Here is an 8,221-nt window from a genome sequence, read left to right on the forward strand (position 1 = left end):
TTGTATTGTTAAAACTGCTCAATAAAGGTCGTAAATAGATTATAATCATGTTAATACATGCAATACATTAAATATTAAAGGATTCTGACTAATTAATTTTCGAACTGAAGCTATTTTTTCTTGAGTCCGTATTAGCTTGCGGGTTTCGTCACATTACGTCAGTTGTGGAAGGTTAACGCAATTTTAAAATTAACCTTTTGTCTTTTCGCCATGGTAAAATCACCCAGGAATAGAATTTTATTAAAAAATCTGTGACTTTATTTCACACGTCAAACTAACATTCAAAATTAAAGACGTCAAATCGCTCTCAATCGCTCTATTACGAATAAAACACGATAATGTAAAAATTACTAGGAAAGGAGGCGCAGGCTTGCAACGTGACGACAATTTGGCAGGGAAAATCCAACGTGAATGGACTTTATTAGTTTTGTAGTTTTCAATGTCAAATTTTCACAAGCAAAACGTCGCTAATAAATATTGATATCCGAATTTACAAGTTGAAATAATTTTCTTCAAAATGATAGATGACTTATTCTATGAATCAAGCAGTGAAGATGAAGCATTTCCAAATCGAATAAGGTAGCATAGAGGTAAAATTTTTCGCCCTCGAATTAATTTTTCATTTGAATTAAGAATAGAGTTTTTGGAGCAATTTAGAATGCCCGCAGAAAAAATGAAATTGTTAAAACAAATAGGTTACAGTATTCAACATAATAGTTGAAGAAGTGGGGCTATTAACTATTACTGCTAAACAATAATTATGTACCTACATATAGCACACATATAGCTCTTCACTGGTTTGGAATGTTAGCCAATATCACACCATTTCTGATAGGCATGGGGTGAAAAAATAACAGTACCCATGTCGTGTTATAAAAAAAATGCTGTTAAAATGTAGTGAATAGAACTTTATTTAATGTGTTGTGTCATGGGCAGAAAATATTCAAGAGGAAATTAGAAAGTTTTATTGAATTGCTAATTTCCTTCACGATGTGGGGTTGTAGATGATATTACATATTTTATTTATACATAATAGTTTATTAAAATTTAACATAAAATAACATTTTTAATTTACAATGCCCCGAATGCTTGCAGCGTTTCCACGTTGAATGGCAAGGGAAATCCTCTCAAAAAGGAATTTCTTAGATTTTGAATCCCCTGATTCCGCGATAAGTCGGTCTCCGATGACATTAATAGTTTTATTTCAAAATATTAAAAATTTCTTCCAAATCGGGTGATTGGGGAATTGTCCCGAGAACTGATGCAGCATTTTATTTTATTTTTTTTTTTTGTTAAAATAATGCATAATAACAACTTGCGTTTACCCCCATTTATAATTTTGGTTTGTGATTTATGGAAATAACAAATTAAATTACAAAAATTTAACGTGACAGGCGCAACATTATAGCACCAAAGGTTTTTCATAATACACCCGGTATTATTCTTAAGAATTTTAGCCTAAATCTTCTCAGTAAAATGTTTTTATTAACGGAGATAGTTGATTGTATATTTTTATATTTTTCTAAAATTTTGAGTCCGATACTGTCTATTTCTCCGCTGTACTAGATTAATAAACTGACGTGGCCCAGGATCGTGTCTTTCCGGAAATCGCTCTACGTACTTTCTGGACACCGCAGCGGCATTCTAATAGTATTGCCAATATACTCTATTCTTTATCTTGGTGAGTGGTCTTAGGGAAATTTTCAGCCGTCTAGTTGAATTTAGGGATTTTTTAAAGTTCCCATGAAAAAGTGCGTTGATAGTTGTTAAAAAATATTCAAATATTACAGAGACGCCGCAAAGTCTTTCTATTTATTATTTTCCAAGTTAAATTGCTCATGATTCACATGCATCGAGACATAACCTCAAACGTGTCATCTTCACATGGCATCGTTCTCTAAAATTTTAATAACTTACTTGGGAATTTTAAAATGTTCTAGACCGGCCATACATACTTTCCGGTCAAATTAGGTCCGGTTTGTAGTTTAAGAATCCCGTTAATTTTTCAAACCCAAACTTCTTTGCAATATTACCCGACAATTTGAGCAGGAACGGTTTCAAGAATTAAAAAAAAAATTAACTTAACTTCTTTGCCGCACACATTTTACTAAGGTGATTTTGGCTAAAACTCTTTAGAAAAACGCATACTATCACATGTTAAAAGAAACGCCTCAACTTCGAAAACACCCTGTATGCATTAAATATTATACTTTTTTGAGTTTTTATCTGTGTGCTAGTTCTCTGTTTGAATTTGAATTGAAACTGAATTGAAACTGAAAGACAAAGTCATCGATTTTCTTCAAACGAAAATTGTTAGAAAAAGAAAATTCTTAGTTGTGTTTTACACTTTGTTTCATCACAACATGACGTTAAAATCCTGGGTAGTAGCGACAAATCTGTGTCAAGTCTATGCCCTAAACGTCAAAAGTTATTTTTAATTTAATCCTTACTTTAATCTCTTTACTGTCTAAGGTACGATTATCTCTTTTAGTTCCATTTCTATATTTATTCGGTTAGATAAGTTAAATTTTTAAGTGTACTTAAATTTGTTTAAATTTACTCCAACTACCTATTTTTCTTTCATAACGCTTGAATAGTTGGCAGAGAGCAGCTCGAGCAGGAAGTTACTCAAACTTTCGGAGAAACTTCCAAATAAAAGTCCTACTTGATACTGACTTCATATTCTTTAACACTTTCATTGACCAATTGTTATCTATGAACCCGAAGGTGTGGTATATGTACAACAGGCGCCACGAAAGCAAAGCCGTATTTGTTCTACAGATCCGTCTCCGTTGTTAAATAAAGGAAAAGGGAGCCTTTATCTAAAAATGTGCAGCGGCGCAGCCAACCACCAACCCTGAAAAATGTTTGAGCGCAAATATTTAAATTTGCACTTGGCCCGGGTCGATATTAATATTAAACAGTTTGTTCGGTTGATGACGATGTTTGCAAGCAAACAACAAGCATTATGAACCTGGAACCTGGCACTGCATGCGACAACATTGTAAACTTGTTTCTGTGTTATTGTATCAGTGAAGTTCTCGTTACAACAAGTTTGTATTCACTTAAAACGAGTGTCTTCGAGGGCTCCCCGGAGAATCGGGCCCACCATTGTGCGTCCATGTTCAATTAGTCGACACAGTTTGCACGAATGCGATTGGTGTTTGATGCACAAATAGTGCGACTTTTCTTCCGGACGGTCCGACCAGGCCGTACGAAATTAGGACGGAATCGATAACGGAAGGATGAGGCGATCGGATGGTTAGCGGCATATGAAATGAACGCCACTGATTCCTTGAGCAATCCTAAAACCGTTACACAACTTTAATAATAACCCCAACTAATCCCCGAAATCCAATTAGTATCGACTAACGTCTAAAACCCAAAGGAATTATGGAACTCTATTACAATTAGATTATCGTCCATTTAGATCAGCACAGTGGCCGGGTTATAGGTGTGTATGACCGGCTGAGAGTGTCCTTCTGCCCGGTTATTAATCGTCGTTAGCTTGTTTTCATCATGCCTCCTAATCCACTGTGTACAGTTGCCTAACGAACCCCACTTGAAATGTTATTGTGCCACTCCTTTAATACCCTAAGAGCTCCCGATTGATTAATCAGCGACCAACTGACGTCACCGCTGCACTACACTCACGTGTGCAATTATTTCAAAAACAAAAACAAACAAGTTCTACTCCACGTGGGCTGGTGCGTCATCCTGTTGTAAGCGCAAGTTCTCTCAAAGAGTTTTCACTTTGTCTGTCACTAAAAACTAAACATCAAATTAATTAAACTAAGTTATCGTGAGGCCTCAGACCATTTTGTGAATTATGAAACAGATGTGCCCAGTACGGCAAATATTTGCGGTCAAGATTGAAGCGTTTCGCTCTAATGCAATATGCAATTATGGTCGACCTAATTAATTTGCAGTTGAACGAATGATTTTTAAATACGTTTGCTGCACGTCGACAATTTTGGTTCCCAGCGGAAGTTGAAACAAGTTTGACAAGGTCAAGAAAAAGATTGCAAAAGCGAATCGCTTTGAATACTTCAGAGACGCAGAAAAGTTTCATTGTTCGATTAAAATTAGGTGCTTGGGGTCATAGAAATCGACGAATTAGAGAGACAGGCAAATAGTTTAATTTATCGAAATGCTTTGATGAATAAATTGAATCCTGAAAATCGTGATGTTATTTTACCGCAAAGACAGAATCAAGATAATTATTACTTGGAGTGATTTGCTTTAAAAGAAATTGTTGTGTTTTTATTTTTCTTTTTCAGAGATTTATCATTCTATTCTTTCTGTACATTCATCACAACAAACATTTTATTATGTTTCATAAACTCAACGGTTTCATTAAGAGTTGAAAATCGTTAGGGGAGCATCTCATGTTCTAATTTACGGATAATACCGTGCCTTCAGATAAATTCGGAATTAGAGTAGGATGTTGTAGCAGATTGTACTCACAAATTCATAACCAGTATTCAGAGTATAAGCAAGTCCAAGTAAAAAAAAATGACAAACAAGAAATTGAGGTTATGGTAACAGAAAATTTATATTTAGTAAAAATCAACAACAAACAAGAAGTCAGTCATCCTCGGAATCAGGGTCAAACTACATATTGGGGTCTATTCTGTATTTTTTTAACATTCTGTTTAAATTTAACAACCTATTAAAATATTAAATACGTTTCTTTGATTGGCCATTGTCATGATTACGAATTTTTTGAGTGTGTTAAAATTAACATATTAATTACAGAATAGACCCCATTATCTATTCATTTTGATTGTGACCAGTCCCTAGTAACTTTTCAGTTGCTACGTTATTGATAGGGAATGTTAGATAACACTAAAACCCGCCGCAGTTGGCACATCTCGGAGGCGCCATTTTGGCAGAAACGTCTCACTGACAGAACAACTTGCGCAAACGTTTTTCGAACGACACTGTGTGCGCATATCTATAAAATCGAGTTTTGGTACGAAATTTCAGGATTCAAGAAGAAAATGCTACGTCATTTTCTCAAAGTTGAGACCAAACGGTCAATATTGACTGTTTCGAGACATTTATTGAAGCCAACGGAAAACAACCCACAAAGACGAACATCGACAATAAAGTTAACTGTATTTGTGCTATTTTATTGTACTTTTTGGCTAGTGTTGTAGTTTAATGCCTTCTGCCTTTTCATCCCCTTATAAAGAAAAATGTTTTATTTTTCTGAACTTCATGTTTCTTGCTGTCCGATTAGTTTTTATCTGAAAATATTTGTATCAATCAATGCAATTAATAGAAAGGTCCAATTATCTTTAGTAATCCCTAGGTATTTTTCCCATTTCTCTAACTGCCAAAGCATTTCTATCGAGAATTGCATGAGATGATTTTGAGGTTTTGAGTGGGTTTTGCTGTGGGTTTTGACACAGAGGATTTGACCAAGGCCATCTGAATCAAAAAGCTACGCTTATAAGGCCGTTTCATTGTCCATGATAATTGTTTCTGCAGAGTGGCCATGAAACAAAAGAAGACAGAACCTTATTGCGCGCCCTCGGTGGCCGATCAACGAATTAAAGCTACAATATTGGCGGCAATTTAAAATGTTGCCCTTTTATTTTACATAAAATGGTAAAAGCGTGTTTCATTTGTGGGGCAAAAGATGTTCGCTTATTTGAAATTCCGAACAATATGGAACAAAGACAAAAATGGTTCGAAGCTTTTGAAACGTTTTGCGGTAAGCAAATCAATGGAGACAATGATAAGGACAACCTTTTAATTTGTATTTGTGATATAAACGACTACAAAAATTACGGATTACTCAGAAATTTGTGAGCGGCATTTTCAACAAGACTTCATAATTACAACCTCCAAAAGACGACGCTTATGTAAAGATGCTGTTCCTTCTATTTTTGTAAGTATCTATAATTAAAACAGACTTGTGGTGTTTATTGATACATGAAATATGTCTACATAGAAGCGAAGTCAACCACGAAATATGAGAAAACAAAATGAGTTTCCTCTTCTCATTTTTCGATCAATTACTTATTAGTTTTCACAGTCATAATCAGGAACCTCCAGTTATTAATTACTGTCATCTTATTAATGTTTTTGTTTTTTACATTTTTCCCACTGAAACTCCGCTTGAAATTCCTGTACCCCAAAATCCCATAGAGTCTTTCGTCATTCCAACCATTCCTATCACATCCAAATCAATTCAAGTAAATAGTATTTCTGCGGAGTATATGGCTAATCTCCAGTACCACTGCAAAGTGTTGACCCAAAAGCTGAAACGAACAAATTGTTTAGCTAAATTAAAAGATTTAGAGGAAGAGAAACGTAAAAATTCAAAAAATATGAACTTAATACATAATATAATTCAAAACGCTGATGAGAAGGCCATCTTTCTGATGGATCTTATAAACAATTATAGCAAAAGAGTACCGAGATGGTCTGAAATATCAGTCAGAACGTGTACAGTATGGAGATTCTGTTCAGCTAAAGGTTACGGGTTTTGACATAACAACTTAACAAAATTACCTTAAAAATCAACAATTTTGAGACATCTTGGAAAATTCGACGATCAAAATAATGAATGTATCCAAAATAAGCTCGGATCTTGGATATTTTATAGCACTCATGTTTTACTTGACGTTTTAAACATTTAACCTCAAAGTAAAAAGAGGAAAAAGTCTCAATCGACTGCGTTCGAAATTGGTAGATGGAGCGCAAAAAGGTTCTGCCACCCGAAATGTCACAGAAACAAAGTTTATATGGAAAAATCGAAAATTGAAACGGCCTTATAAGCGTAGCTTTTTGATTCAGACGGCCTTGGTTTTGACCAGGGGTAGGGCACTCTAATAGACGACCTTGAATCAAGTTTAATATTTTGCGGCCACTACAGATGGCGCTCAGATCAGAAAAAAATTAAAAAATTTGCTACTACCAACACAATTTAGTAATTCCTATGGTTGGTCATCCTGGATAAATCCCCAATCGCATTCACTTTCCTAGTAATTCCCAGAAAAGTGTTGCGACGCATGACGCAATTTAGTGGAAAGTGGAAAAATACATGTAGATTTTGTGTTTTTGTGTTCAATTTTTAAGTACTTTTGAACAATTTGTAAAAAAAATGAAGCCGTGTTGTGTACCCGGATGTGAAAATATTCCAAATCGCAGGTAGGCTGTAAAAATTAAATTTTTAAACTTTGATAATAATCAATCAAAGTTTACGAAAAATCAAAATTTATATTTAATTAATTATATTATGTTTGTTTCTCAGGCGTTAAGGAATCTTCCAAGACAGAAGACTGCTTCAGTCACCTTCAGGAAGAATATAAATATGTTACTCCTGAAAAAATAAAAGGTAGGTCTGTTTTTATGTTATAGTTCAAATACCTAATTGATACTTATTTTAATTTAGATGCGCTTTGAGCTTTACCTCCTACCATCATTGGGCATTCTCCTGAATCCTGGTCTGTGGAAGAGCCAGAAAAGACATATACAGCGATCAAATTAATTTGTAATCGAGTTATCCATGAATCCGAAATCGTATGTCGTTTCTTGAACAAAAAACACAGGTTAGATCTGGACATATCAATCTAAAAGACATACGAATTCAAATCCATGGATGACTCGATTACAAATTAATTTGATCGCACTTTACTTACCACAGACCAAGATGGTGAGGACTTCTTTGTTTATCACTCCCACTCAAAGTAAGAGATGAATCCAATTATCTTTAAAAAAATATTGGAATTTGTATTTATTTTATTTTTTTACGAGTATTGTTTTACTATTGGGGACACGGAAAACTGGGCAGATGTGTCATTCATTGTCAACATTTCTAAACCATACCTTAGCTACTCATAACCAAGCTTAAGTTAACTTGACAGTTTTTTTGAAAATATCAATCATAATGACGGTAAAGGTGCATTTACATTGACACTTTTTGAAATGACAATAACAGACTGCCCAGGATTCCATGTCCCTCATTGTACAATATTGTTTATAAAGAAGCCTTTAAAACACGACGCGTAGCGGAGTGCTTTTAACGTCGCAAGTGCTTTAAAGACCCTTAAAACGTGTATTATACGCTATTTTTTATTATACTTGCACTACAATCTGAAAAATATAACAAAAAAAGTAAATTCAAATACCTTTTCCGAAATAATCTGTGTCATTAATTGTTGAGATAGAAATGGTCAATTGTTGTTGTTTCGTTCTCCTGTATATT

At 34.4% G+C, this 8,221-nt stretch overlaps 1 long non-coding RNA gene across 1 annotated transcript; it reads right to left on the reverse strand.

Moving 5' to 3' along the window:
* Nucleotides 1–5,913: 5,913 nt before the first annotated feature.
* Nucleotides 5,914–7,504, reverse strand: LOC138141419 (uncharacterized). Its single transcript, XR_011163148.1, has 3 exons — nt 7,384–7,504; nt 6,526–7,336; nt 5,914–6,272 (listed from the first exon to the last, which is right to left on the reverse strand). It is a non-coding gene; the product is annotated as an uncharacterized lncRNA (long non-coding RNA).
* Between the last annotated feature and the right edge of the window lie 717 nt (nt 7,505–8,221).

The sequence above is a fragment of the Tenebrio molitor genome, chromosome 1 (genome assembly GCF_963966145.1).
Source record: "Tenebrio molitor chromosome 1, icTenMoli1.1, whole genome shotgun sequence".
In the NCBI taxonomy this organism is placed as follows: Eukaryota; Metazoa; Arthropoda; class Insecta; order Coleoptera; family Tenebrionidae; genus Tenebrio; species Tenebrio molitor.